Below are 14,109 nucleotides of genomic sequence, written 5' to 3' on the forward strand. Positions count from 1 at the left end.
GATAACATCTCTGAGGCTTTACAGAGGGTGTGTAAAAAGCCCGGCCAGCCAGGCAGAGCAAAGAGGTGAGAAGTCCTGCCCTTTAAAATTCCAGGCCTATATCTCAGGTAATAAATAACTTAATTCGAAAGCCCTGTGTCATTCTGAAAATCAGTCTGCCCTGACATTGGGAGAGTTACTTTCCAAAGGCAGCAGTGTGAGGAAGGTAAAAATCAGTTGCCTTACCCAGTAATGTTGTTCATTCTAGGTTGGAGTGTACTCCTCTCATGCCAAGTCTTAAACTAGTAAGTTAGAGACTCTGGTTTTATTTCCTTTTTTATTTCTCAAACTTATTGGTGCAAATTATTTTGTATATCTTGTTATTAACCGGAAACATTTTTCATATTAAATACATTTAATCCACCATATTCTCTGTGATTCTTTGTAAATTTACGAAATCAAGTGAGGCTAATGCTACATGTGTATGTGATTTAAGTGTAAAATATTAATAAGTGGTTTTGGTGAATGCAAGGACTTCATAGAAAATCCTTTGTGGTGGCAGAAAAGGTGTATTCATTTGTAAGTGACTAAGTTGACTCCAGTCATGGCCAGCTGTTTCAGCAGGTAACCTAGCACCATACCTAATAAATGTCAGTATATCCCAAATATTCTGCATCATCACACATCTTACTAGCCTCTATGACATCACCAGCTTGAACCCTCTATTACACATTACCAGCATGTGCTCTCCAAAAAAAATATTGTCTATCCATGCCCTCTGTCTCAGTTATTGTTTGTTTGTGTCCTTCATCATACGTATTGCCAGTCGTTGATCACAACACAGTGCTAGCTAGTCCCTCCAAAACAGTTATTGCTAGCCCATGCCCTTCACCATACATACTGTGAGCCTCTGTCTTATCTCCAGTGCATCTTTCACAAACAATTACAGTAGTTTACCTGTGGCTAAATACAGCATTATCTCACTGTACCACTTTGCTGATACTATGGTCAGTGCGACTCCAGCCTTTGTCACAGAACAAGGCGCCATAACTTTTGCCTATGAGCAATGTGGGCTGACATTCACAGCTGCTTCCAGTGGTAGAGAGAGACAGAAGGGGATATGTCAGGGTGCATTTTCTAATCACCATGGTGCGAGGAAGTTTTAGCTGAAACAACAATGTAATTATGTAACACAACAGGAGATATTACAGATTGTTCTGGAGAAACCCGGTTAGGCAAAACATGATCAACCAAGGGTGTAACTGGACCGGCTAAATAATAAAAAAATAATAAAAATAAGCTCCAAGTACTCTTTTTCTGCCCATTTATTTAACTTTCCAAATCTTATAACTACTAAATTGAGATTCTCTTTCTATACTGCCATCCACTTCCCCCCTTGCACTTCCATACAGGAACTACCCGCAAATATTATATTCCGTCTTTACCCTTACCCCCTTCCCCGATACCCCTAAAGGACATATTTCTTTAATAATTAATCACCTTAATATGCTATATATATGCATTACATAATGTGAAATTTTATGGAGAATGTACTATTTACATGGTATATCACATTAAATCTATTAATGTATAAAGTAATGCAAACATTATATATTTATTACATAACTTCCAAACATACTAGATACTTTTGATGTCTAATGTTCCTACTTTTGTTCTTTTCTTTTGTTTTTATAAACAATAAAAAAAAAAGATTTAAAAAAAAAAAACCCTCCACCCTCCATCAGAGATTTTTCATTTTGCTAGTGCTTGTGCTTTGTTTTACATTTTTGAAAGTATATTTTAGAGGCTTTGATAAAGCGCATTTAAAAAAAATGTCAATCCCCCATATCATGGTATTTATTGGAGTAAAACAGATGCATTTAATACACACAAGTGGCGCTATTAGAATAAAGTATGTTAAAAGAACTACAATTCTTTCCCTGAAGAAGAGGTTTTAATGAGACAATTTAGTATCCTAATTAGATTAACATATATTAGCGGAAACTAAACCAAAACAGCTGCAGCATCTTAAGTGAAGAAGAGGTGTTTATAAGACAAACAACTGAATGTACACATTAGAATAGAATAGATTTTTCTTACATTAATTACCGTATATACTGGAGTATAAGCCGACCCGAATATAAGCCGAGGCACCTAATTTTACCACAAAAAACTGGGAAAACTTATTGATTCGAGTATAAGCCTAGATTGGGAAATGCAGCAGCTACTGGTAAATTTCAAAAATAAAAATATTGGGGGGTGGCTTCTATGCATTAGATAAATACATATACAGCTAGTACCATAACTGTGCGTATTGATAAGCACATATTCCCTGAAAGTACAGTCCAAAAATGACTTGCTTCTTTTAATAAACTCAGGCTCCCAAAATGTCTCCAAATGTACCAAAAATCATTAAATACCCACATCAGCCCACTGTCCACGAAAGTACACAGTCAGAGGGATAAAAAAAATAAAAAAATGTCTAACTTACCTTCCTTGGTTGGTTAATTGGTGACTTAATGCTTTTGAGGTAGGGAGCGAGGGAGGGATTTTCTTCAGCACTTAACCACCTCTCAAGACGTAAGTGTCGTAAGTGTCATTTACGTTTAGACATGAATGGATTGCAGTAAGATCCATTTCTAGGCACGTGCAGAGCTATTTCATGCAAGATATGTTACTCAAACAGACTTATGTATGCTTATGAATCAGGCCCTGTATGCAGCACTGAACACGTGCTCCTATAATACAGGACTGACGTCCCCAGGTATGTTCCCTGTCGACCTCAAATGACTAATTATGCATATAATATGTGCTTGGCAATTGATTTATTGTACATGCCAATGTAAAAACATTTCCAAGCTGATGATTTTCTCATTGACTGATGCCTTATATCTCTAATATTGGAAGTGCTTGTGATTCTTCTTTGAAAAGATGTATGTGATAAAAAAACAAGTAGTCATATCACAGTTGTTTATTGCAGTGTCATTTTCAGTTACACTGATACTTGCTCATAATTGTCACCTCCGCTCCTGGCCATTTAGATCACATCATTAAGTCCTGCCCGCTCTGCACAACGACAGCATTTTTGGCCAGGATGACGCGATTCAATGTGAATGGCGTCATTAAGCCCCACCCTATCCACTTCACTAAGGAAGTTGATGGTATGCACAAGGGTACGAAAATTTGGGAGCTTCCCGGACTTTCCAAAACAGTTGGCAACTACTTTTACCTCAGTAATGGTATTATTTCTCTCAGTATTTTATAGCTGGGGAACATAAAGAGGGTTTCTCTTGTAGTTATATTGTCAACACACACTGTAAAACTTGTCTGTTAAGTTAACATTCAAAAGAGACTTTTAGTTTTTTTTGTGGGGAACCACATAATTATAGCTGTTAAATTATCAGGAGACAAATATATTTGGCTCAAAGTTACACGGGTCACGCTGAAATATTACAATGTCATTTTGTAAAATATGGAATGAAACCAGAACACAACATGAAGCATGCCTCATAAAAAGGCTTGCCCAAGGTAGTAATTATCATTGTAGCAGAACAACATTAGGACAATGGCATCATTTACTAGTCTCCTGGCTAAGAAACAATATGTAAGGGAGGGAGCTGAAGATACAATATAACAGATACATCTTCTAATGATTCACATTAGCATTTCTGCCTCACAGCGCTGAGATCATGAGTTCAATTCCCGACCAGGGCCTTATCTGTGTTGATTTTGTATGTTCTGCCCGTGTTTGTGTGGGTTTCCTCCCGCACTCCTAAAATGGACCCTAGTGTGTATGGTAGGGAATTTAGACTGTAAGCTCCAATTGGGCAGGGACTGATGTGAGTGAGAAATATTCTATGTACAGCGTAACATAATATGGTGACACTCATTTACATGTCAAAATCTATTCGTCTTGGCTGCTGTGGACATATGTCAATATATGCACATTGCACTATCTTAATAAAGCACTTATGTATTTAACCACTACACGTAGTTGTGATCTCATTCTCACTGTGAGCAGTTATAGGGGTACATTTATCATTGGAAGACTTATTACAGCGATAGGTTTAATGATTATTGCCGCTTGTTGCAGTGATAAAAAAAATTACTTATTGCTGCAATTAAACATTAAATTATTGCCATGGCAACAAAATAATCCCCCCAAACATTTATATATAAATTTATGTTTAAAACACAATCGAAGCAGTCGGCAGGATTCATTGACTGCCACTCAGCCGCCAGGCTATGTAGTGTGCATAGCGGGTGGGGGAACAGGACCTGTGTGGCAAGGCATGAACGCTCAGTCTGTGTACCGCTACTCACCAGTGGGTTATTGTATACACACAGGCAAGCAAATCATCATCATCATTTATTTATATAGCGCCACTGTTTCCGCAGCACTGTATAGAGAACACACTCACATCGGTCCCTGCCCCATTGGGGCTCACAGTCTAAATTCCCTAACACACACACACACACACACACAGACTAGGGTCAATTTGTTAGCAGCCAATTAACCTACCAGTATGTTTTTTGATTGTGGGAGGAAACCGGAGTACCCGAAGGAAACCCACGCAAAAACGGGGAGAACATACAAACTCCTCACAGATAAGGCCATGGTCGGGAATTGAACTCATGACCCCAGTGCTGTAAGGCAGAGGTGCCAACCACTATGCTGCCTAAATCTTATGAATGCAATGGGCACATTTTGACTTCCAGTATTTATACTTAATGCAGGGCTCCCGTGTATCCCTGTTTCCCATTATTTAAACCCAGACTTTTTAACACATAATGCTTATTTTCTCATCATCCAGACTTTCCATAAACCCAAATTAACCAATTGCTTACTTCAAAAATATGGGTGTTTAATGAGAGCGAATTGATTCATCATTCTTTTGCTCAGTAAAGAAGTATAAAAAAGGTAAAAGATCACTCTTACTATATCAAAGCATATAACAATGAGAGTATGAGCCATAGAGATGTAGTAATTACAATGGGCAGCAATGATAATGTAACAAATCAGCAGCTTTCAGAGAAGACACATGACAGGGGAGTTGTAAACTTATATTTTATGAAAATTATAAATATTTTGTATTGTATTATATTTATGGTAAAAAAAAAACCTTAGTAAAGCCCATTTACAAACTGCAAAATGCAGATATCACTTTATTTCGGTGTCAGTCATAATTCTGGCAATGGAAATGTCGACACTTAACCTGCCGACATAAACATGATTGCAGGCTAAATGTCGACAGTTCCATTGTGCTGACATTATCAATGTTGACAATCACACTACCGACATTGTGAACCTGTCAGCACAATGGAACTGTCGGCATTTAGCCTACCGACATGTTGATGTCTGCATGTTAAGTATGAGCATTTCCAGTGGCAAACTGAAGTACCCCACCCCTTTATTTGCCTTCCTCAAACTGCATTCCCACTTTCCATTCCTTGGACCTACACCCATAAAAGGGAATTGCCTTGTTTTGTGCATCCACTTCAAAATGCACATGGTGCAAAGAATGATAGCATCACTTCCAAGTCCAGGCTACTTCCACTTTAGGACCAAGTGCCTGGGGATAGGACCAATGTGCAACTTGGCCACACATGCAGTGATATTAAATGAAGTGCACAATATAAGTTGTGACATTGCTGTGTGTGTGGCCAGCATTACTTTCAGGTGATGTCAGACAAAAACATTTATTCCATGATATTCTGGCTAACAGAGGACAATGTTTCATTGCTTCCTTTGGGTAATATTTAATTTTATCGGGGCAGAGAAAGCAACAGGACATCCCCAATAACAATAAATTTAAATTTCATTTAGCTCTTGTAAAATTCACATAGCAACATTCCTGGAGACCCCTAATAGTGAAATACTGAAACGTGGTAATAATAATAATGTGCACAGATAAGTGTATATAAAAACTGGTTAAAGCATTATTCTAACTTAAGCAATGTTTGTATGAGAGATGATGCATTAGGTCCTAAAATTAGCTGACCTGTGAAAATCATTGTACCCTGCAACAGTGCACTATAATGCTGATCTTTTAAGTTTGCTTACGTTCCTCTGCAAATGAATTTACATATAGATAGTGTGAATGCAAAGGCTGTATTTAATATGCTCCTAAAATATCCCTGTAAAAGTCATATGATTTTAACTTTTCAGCAGCTTGTAACATAAAACACTGTTGCATCTTCTTGAACCAGATTTTACAGTACAGACATGTTGAGTTATCTAAGAAACGTACCTTGTAACAGATGAAGAGTTTAACACTTGGACAATTTAATCTGCAGCTTTTTAGGTATGTGAACCAAGTAGGTTTCTCTATTAGTTAGCTGCGCCTGCTACATTGTGTCACTTTCTTACTCAACTCTGCTTTTCCGCTCTTGATTTGCAACTTTTTAAAGGTTTCCTTTGTAAGAGGAAGTCGGTCATGACTGATAAACATTGTTATATTTCTAACATACTACTCTCTTTCACAGTGGAAGTAGCAGAGCATTAAACAAATAGGTAGAAAAATAGATACAAACTGGCAATTTTTATATAATTGCGGTCCCAATAATCCGTACAAAGTTTAAGGAAGGCTGCTAAAAAACTATTTTTATTAATTGCATGTTCTGCAGCTTAGCACTGTATGGGAAAATATAACAGAAACAAATCACAAACAACATACAGTACACAATAATAGGAGATGATTCCCTGCCTATATGAGCTTACAATCTAAAGGAGCAAAATATGGGAAAAATAAGGTTTGAGGGTACAGGATCCACTGAAGATGAGGTATGGGACAATGTAAGACAGAAGCAGACATATTGTTAGAGGAATTAACTGAGCAGAATGTTTACAGAAAACAAGTGCTGAACAAAAGAGAAGTAAGATTAAAAAGCAGGTGGCCTACTTTGTGCAATGTGAGAGAGATGAAGTGCTGATCTTGTGGGAGGCAGTGGTCTGAGCACTTGTGTGATTATGGTAATGAGGACAGGGCTGTATGTTGCCGGAGCTGTTTAAAGATCTGGGACAATAATAATAAATAGCAATTAAATTTCGCACAAATCAAGTTTTGCAGAGGAACATACAATTTTGCAGAGGTGTGCAATTCCCTCAACACAATCTTAAGTTCAGCTTTTGTTTTGCCATACCACATGTGCATTGCCATGCTTTAAAAATAAATAATAAAAAACAGCCAACATACCCTTGTCCTTTTGTGGTAATACTGAAATGCAGTGGAAATGTTGCTTTTGGTATAAAGTTCATTGTCATGGCAAAGAGGGACTTTGAAATTAATTTTAATTCACCTGATCACTCTTCATGATATTCTGGAGTATATGCAAATTGCCATCATAAAAACTGAGGCAGCAGACTTTGTGAAAAATAATATTTGTGTGATTCTCAACATTTCTGGCCATGACTGTATGTGCAAAAAAGGTCGGTCAAAGTTGCCAGGGTATAAAGTTTGGAACATCGTCCCTGATTCAATATATTGGAAGATATCATTGTCACCTGCATAAAAAATACACAAGATTTGCCAAACCAGTTGGCAGTCCCAAAATTAAAAATGAACATGTTAGTTATACGTTTGGTATTCCCCTTCTTACTTATGGTGATGAATGTGATGCTGGTGTATAACCGTGATGTGCAAACTCTAAAGCCACAGTCATTGTCACTTATTATCATCTTTTTATTTATAAAATGACAACATCTAAATCAGTGCTGTACATTGAGGGGATCATCATATGACACAATGTACATACAATGACATAAAACAGAAGGTAAAGTTGGCCTTCCCCATTTGAGCTTACAATTTAAGAGGTGTGGGGAACACATGAAACAGAAAGTAGCGTAACATAATTGCAGTTGGCTATTGTTAGCAGTCAGTTGGCGGATGGCATGTCTGTGCAGCTACCAATGGTGCAGTACACTTAGAACTAGGAGACACAGCGGAGACATGAAACATGAGCCACCCATTATAGAAATTCCGAAACAGTACTCTGCTGGCAAACTGAACAGTCTCAACCAGTCATTATAACTGCGCATATTTCCTCTGCTGGTGTAGAGGAGGCTTTTGTCTTCATGTTTCACAGCCACTCTAGTGGTACTTAAGTTTGTATTAATTCAATGGGTGGATTTAAATTCAGCCACAGCTATGGCAAAATAACAATCACTGCTGGAAGTATTACACAAAGGAAAAAAATACAGCAGAACACATTCTAGGGCACTCCCCCTTAATAACTACTTATCATGCACACACTTAGAGGGGTTTCAGTGACCCCGAGAACCCACCCCCAGCACTGGAGGGCGGTGGTCGAGGCCCAGGTTGGGGCACTTTATACTTCAGTTGATTGACAGGCTGGACGTACCTTCACTAGTCACCTTATTGCATGCAGCCAAGGATCATTCTGATCTGTTCCTCCCCTCTCGTTCCCTCTCTGTGTGCCCACAGCTCTCTGACCTACTGATGGCATGTCATAAGAGGAGCATGCTCCACCTGAAATGCTCGCCGAACCATAAAAGGGACAGACAGAAGATTCTGCCTCTGAAACATAGAGTGCCATATAGATGAAGGGGAAGTGTGGGGGAGGAGGGTAAGGGAGCCCTTAAATTTGTTTCTTCAGTGATGATGGGGACTATATATTTGATAGTGATCCTTGCATATTTTGCAGAAAGGCAGCCATCTTGGTCTTGCTCAGTTGCCATCAGATGAGTCCCTCCCCATTTGAGCTTACAGTCTAAATTCCCTAAATTAACATACAAGCATGTTTTTGGACTTTGAAAGGAAACTGTAGTACTTGGAGGAAATCCATGCAGACATATGAAGACCATACAAACTCCACACAGATAGGGCCATGGTTGGAATTGAACCCATGACCCAGAGCTTGGCTGTAGCAATGCTAACCAATGAGCTACCATGCTGATAGGTATACAGCCAGACAGTGTAAAATATGGTTTTTTTGTTGTGCTTTAAATAAGGAATAGTGAGGAATGTGGGTAAAGTAAATGAGCATTCCACATTTCCAAGCATAAAGAATTGCAAGTGTAAGATGTAACAAAATTACAACTTTATATAAAGAAAAAATCTTCATTTCTAAAATACTCCTTAAACTAAACTTGCACTGGCCTTTCCCACAGTAGCCTACACTGCAGCAGTAGTGTTCTATGAGGTGCTCGACACATGTTACTCTGCAGCAGAATAAAATATGATATAGTTCACAGTTCTAACTAACTAGCTGGCATGTCAGCTCCAGTTGGAGCAAACTGTTGGTATGAATATTAAAATGTAGTTGTAGTGTCCCCCAAGTTCTATTTTGACCTACTAGGGATCATTCTAATAAAAAATAATACAAATATAATAAAAATAACAAACTTAAAAACATAGAAACATAGAAAAAACACTGATTTCTAGTCCTTATAACTTTCCGAGATAAACATATTAGATATTAAAATGAACATGAGAAACAAGGGAACATTTGTAGGACATATTTCTAGAGATGCACTAATTGCTTCAACATAATCATCAGTGTAATAGTGAAAAAGTGTAAATCGTACTTAACGAAAAAAAATTCTTTTTATACAAAAATTCCTTTTATACTCTCTTTTTTTTGTAGCAATTGTAATGTATAATTTGTCTAATTTAACTGTTGTACTTGAAAAGACTATGGCCCTGATTCAAATCGTATGTTTTGGGTTTAAAAAAATGCATTGAACTTGTGCATATCTCCACCCATATTCATATCCGCACTTTGCGAAAAAGAAATTATGATGTGAATAAATGTAGTAAATAAGTTACTTCACATATTTATGCTTTACGCATAGTAATGCATACATGTATTTTTTTCTTATTTTATTGAATAAGTGAATTTTTTTTACTAAATGTGTATTTAGAGCGATTCACATCAGAACACACCTACATGCATTTCCTTAATTACCGTTATTAGTCATAAAACACTGCTGCCTCCTGACAAATAACTAAAAATCCCCCTTTCACTGCATTACCTCATTAACCTGCACGAATCCATGCTAAAAATGACCCTTTTACCCTCAAAAATGTCTTATTAGTAAATGCGTGCTTTCCATAAATAAAACTATTTATATTGTGACAGAAGCTATGGGAGAGAAGTGAATGCAGGTATATAAGTCCTTGATTCCTGTCATGTGTTTTTTAAACCACCAGAGAGATTGTGTAGGTGTGGGAATCTCGCGAGCTTTGGATTCTATAAGTACCGCTCCCCACGGCGATCCAGCGCCATTTCACAGAGGGACACAGAAGGGGAAGCACAGTTCTTGGCAGTCTCTAGTGCAGTTCGGCAGCATCATAGGTAGAAAAGAAAGAGGAGGGGTATCAGTGTTCTTCAAAGTCTCCAGTGAGATTCAGGAGAACTCCATTGCTCCATTGCTAATTGTCATTGCTGAAATACAAATAATAGGTCTGGCAGGCTTGGTCTTCTAAATCTGCAGTCTTTGTTTGAAAGTGTATGAAAATAATATTGTGACCTGTGAGGTGGTCAAAATTGACTGCAAATGACTTGAAATTAGTGTTTTTGAGGTTAATAATAATGTAAGGGGAGAAAAAGGCAAAAATATGTGGTTTTAGAAAAAATAACAAGGATTTTCCCAAAAAAATCAGAATCCAAAACCAAAACCAAAACACGCAAGGGCGGTTTTGCCAAAACCAAAATCAAAACACGAAGTTAATCCAAATCCAAAGCAAAATCAAAACCAGAACACGGGGGTCAGTGAACATCTCTAATAATTAATAAGATATGTTATTAGTAAAATTTATGGCACTTGTCTTATTATTAGGACAAAACACACATTTCCTACTACACAGAATATTTCCACATGGGCTAAGCCTATGTAACCACTAGGGGTCACCAGACAGTGAATTTCTGATGATTGCACCTCCTTCCCTGTGTTTAGAGTTCTCTGCCTCCTTTGTCACATCCAAAAAGCAATACGTTTGCTGTGATGTGTTTAGGCCCCCTTGTGACTTGTGGTCTTCAATGTGAGCTCATTTGGACTGGTGCAAAAGTGGAGCAAAATCTCACCAGAGACAGATTGGAATTTTATTATGAGCATAGCTGTATCCTGAACAGCCCATTTTAACAAATGGTTGGGAACCCAGACTAGCCCACTAATACACTGACACACCAGCCCATCTCTGCAAATACCAAAGCCGCCTGGCCTTCTCTGTGCACACCTAGGACCTCCTCACTACTAGGCTTTTTCATAATTGTAGGGAATATAGTTTGTAAGCTCTATTGGAGACTGATAAGAATGATTAACTATTCTCTGTTAAGTGCTAAATAATGTGGCTTACATAAATCATAAGAATAATGATAATAATATTAATGGCAGTCATAGATAGGTCTAAAGCACATATACACCTTTTTGCAATTCACAATTGTTGTGCTGCGAGAACACTCAGGTCTATGTGCAGTAATCATGGGAAATTGCGCTGAAGCAAATGTCTCCAACTTGCCTCTGCTTCTTGTTTCGTGAAGCTGAAACATGGTTGTGATATGTTAAGCACAAAGGTACAGCTCTGTTGAACCACCTAGTAATAAATTATCATCTGCCTTGGATAGGAAAGAAGAGGGCAGGTTTTTTCTCTTGTTGTACCTGAAAAAAATTACAGATGTCAAAGAAAGATATTTGGATGTTTATGTTCCAGGACAAAATTATTTTCCACAATCCTAGATTTTTTTGAACTTGGAAGATTGAGATCAAAATCCCTGTATCCGTGGATGACATTCAGAAATTATTTTTTCATATTCAAATTTTATATTGCTCAGTAGTTATTTCTGTAACAAATGTTATTACACTGTCCAAGATTGAAATATGTTTTTTTGTACTGTTTAGTGCAGGATTGGAAATAAACAACATCAAAGACGAATTACAAGGCAGTGCTGAGGAGTGCCATCACACCAAGGACAGGGCTGTTTTAAGGATATACTAAACTACAATCTCAGTTCAGCGACTGGACCCAATGATGTCACCTGTCATTGCTGTTGTCATGTTTGGCTGCTGTTCCCAGTGAGTCTGAACATATGTTTACAGATGATCCTGACTAACCACCTGTACCAATCTTACTCTATATCATTTTGATATCTTGTGGCAGCTTATCCACTTAGTAACCTAGAAAGTATCAGCTGGTTATAAATGTGATCAGTCCAGATAACGCTTTATTTTTCAATTGCTGAAATGTAGATTAGTGTTGAGGAAAGCACGGCTCCAACTATTAGCAGCCAATGGACTGCAATTTAGCATGTCACCTATGCTTAGATTACAGCATTAAGTGACAGGTGAATGGTAGTCTAGTCCTTAACATTTTTCCCAATCCCCATATTCCCCCACAGCTGAAGTCAGAGTCGGAATTAGCACCGAACTAGCAGAAATATAGCCATTTCTTTTTACACTGTGATGCATGGATCACCGATGGGCAGTCAAGCTCCTCTTTCTTGCTGGTAGCAGCTGCACTGAGGTGCTGGGTAGCCACTATAGTACAAGTGCAGCATGCAAGTGACAGCCTTCTCCAGAACTAGAATTGGAAAAAAGTTTGGGTAAGACAAATGGTCGCACAAAAATATCAGCCGCCAATGGCTGCTTTAAATCGGTTTGCTTCTGCCTTGTAGCCACACAGAGTTTTCCCATCAGCGTGCTACAACTATTACCTTGTGTATTAATTGTAGCATGTACCTCTTTGCTTGTAAGTTTATTTGGACAGAGCCATCTTCACCTCCTTTGTTATCTCATTGTATGTAATTTGCTTGTATCGTGATGTAAGCACTGTGTAATATGCTGGTGCTTCATAAAAAAATGTATAATAATAAGGTATATCCATTGTGTATTCATCTGGGATCTTGGACTCACTGCTTTTGCAATTGTTTCTTCTGTAAGGACATTTGTGCTATTTCTGATTCTTTTTTGCTCCTAAAATAATGTTCATTTATTTGTATTCATAATACTGAGCCTGACCAATAGTCTAAGAATTGATCAATTGCAAGATCCTTTAATGGCTTTAAATCAATGGCTTTTTAATCAATTGTTTGCAGTAAGATATTATTTACAGTGGCGATCTGGTCTTCAATAATTTTATACAATTCAGCTGAGTTCCATGGCCTGGCTACTTTTGCATTTGCCACTTCTGTATGGCTGTTTACCTCTTAATTAATCTGTACTTTTAATTTTTACTCCCAAAAAAATGACACTCTCGGCCAATTTATCATTACTCACTAGTCCAAGGCAAAAAGGGTGTTAAAGGATGAAGGTGGTAATCAATATTTTCTGTAAACTACAATAAGTTGCGATGAGATTAGGACGCAATCGAATAATTATTATTGCAATTAACAACATGCAAATAAGTTTAACCTATTTATTTTAGTTAATATAAAATATAAAGTGGTAAAGAGGCTAAATGATGAGTTTAGTATCATTCTGTTCGCAATTGCATGAGAACGTTTCCGGTTCTATTTTTGCAGCATTCGCAATTATAAATAATATCACTTTTCCATACACTAAAAGTCAGCTCAATGGGATCATAAAAAACAGTTTATACAGGTCTAAAGGCAGGAAACTGAAGAAGGACACCTGGCAGTTTCAAGGAACAATGACCAGAGGAATCTATCACTGCCAGGTCGAGTTCCTGGGAGGTCATGACCCGGAAACCTATGAATGAAAACCTTAATACTGTAACTGTGTATCTCTGTGATGTCCCTGCTTTTTACAACTGCACAAAGTATAAATAGTTCTCATAGAAGCTTCTGCTACTGCTAGCAGGCGTATGCTTATATATACCAAACTTTGCCTTGTATTCTATTTGCGAATAAAACTTATGTGCTTTGGAACCACAGCAATCGCATCAGAGACTCTTTATTTTTAAACCATAGCTACGGACTTAAAAAGGGATTTTATTATTAGAGTGTAAGACTTAAGATAGAATCCCAAGGTTAACAAAATATCTTCCTCACAATCAGTGTGACAAATTCTGGATACAGGAACTACTCAGTCCTTGATGAAGGTTCTGCTTCTCTCAGGATAAGTCACGATTATTTATACATAACAGGCCTGATTCATTAAGGAACGTAAATGCCGATACGTGCTGTATTTTGCATAAAATTGTTCTGCGTATT

The 14,109-nt window shown here is 37.6% G+C and overlaps 1 protein-coding gene across 3 annotated transcripts in view; it reads right to left on the reverse strand.

Moving 5' to 3' along the window:
• Positions 1–6,369, reverse strand: part of LOC142139068 (EF-hand calcium-binding domain-containing protein 4B-like) — a 65,319-nt gene extending 58,950 nt beyond the window's left edge. For all 3 annotated transcript variants that reach the window (XM_075196344.1, XM_075196343.1, XM_075196341.1), the window contains exon 1: positions 6,231–6,369. The gene's annotated coding sequence lies outside the window, so the exon portion shown is untranslated. The remainder of the gene's footprint in view (positions 1–6,230) is intronic.
• Positions 6,370–14,109: the final 7,740 nt, after the last annotated feature.

This window comes from Mixophyes fleayi, chromosome 2 (genome assembly GCF_038048845.1).
Source record: "Mixophyes fleayi isolate aMixFle1 chromosome 2, aMixFle1.hap1, whole genome shotgun sequence".
NCBI lineage: Eukaryota > Metazoa > Chordata > Amphibia > Anura > Limnodynastidae > Mixophyes > Mixophyes fleayi.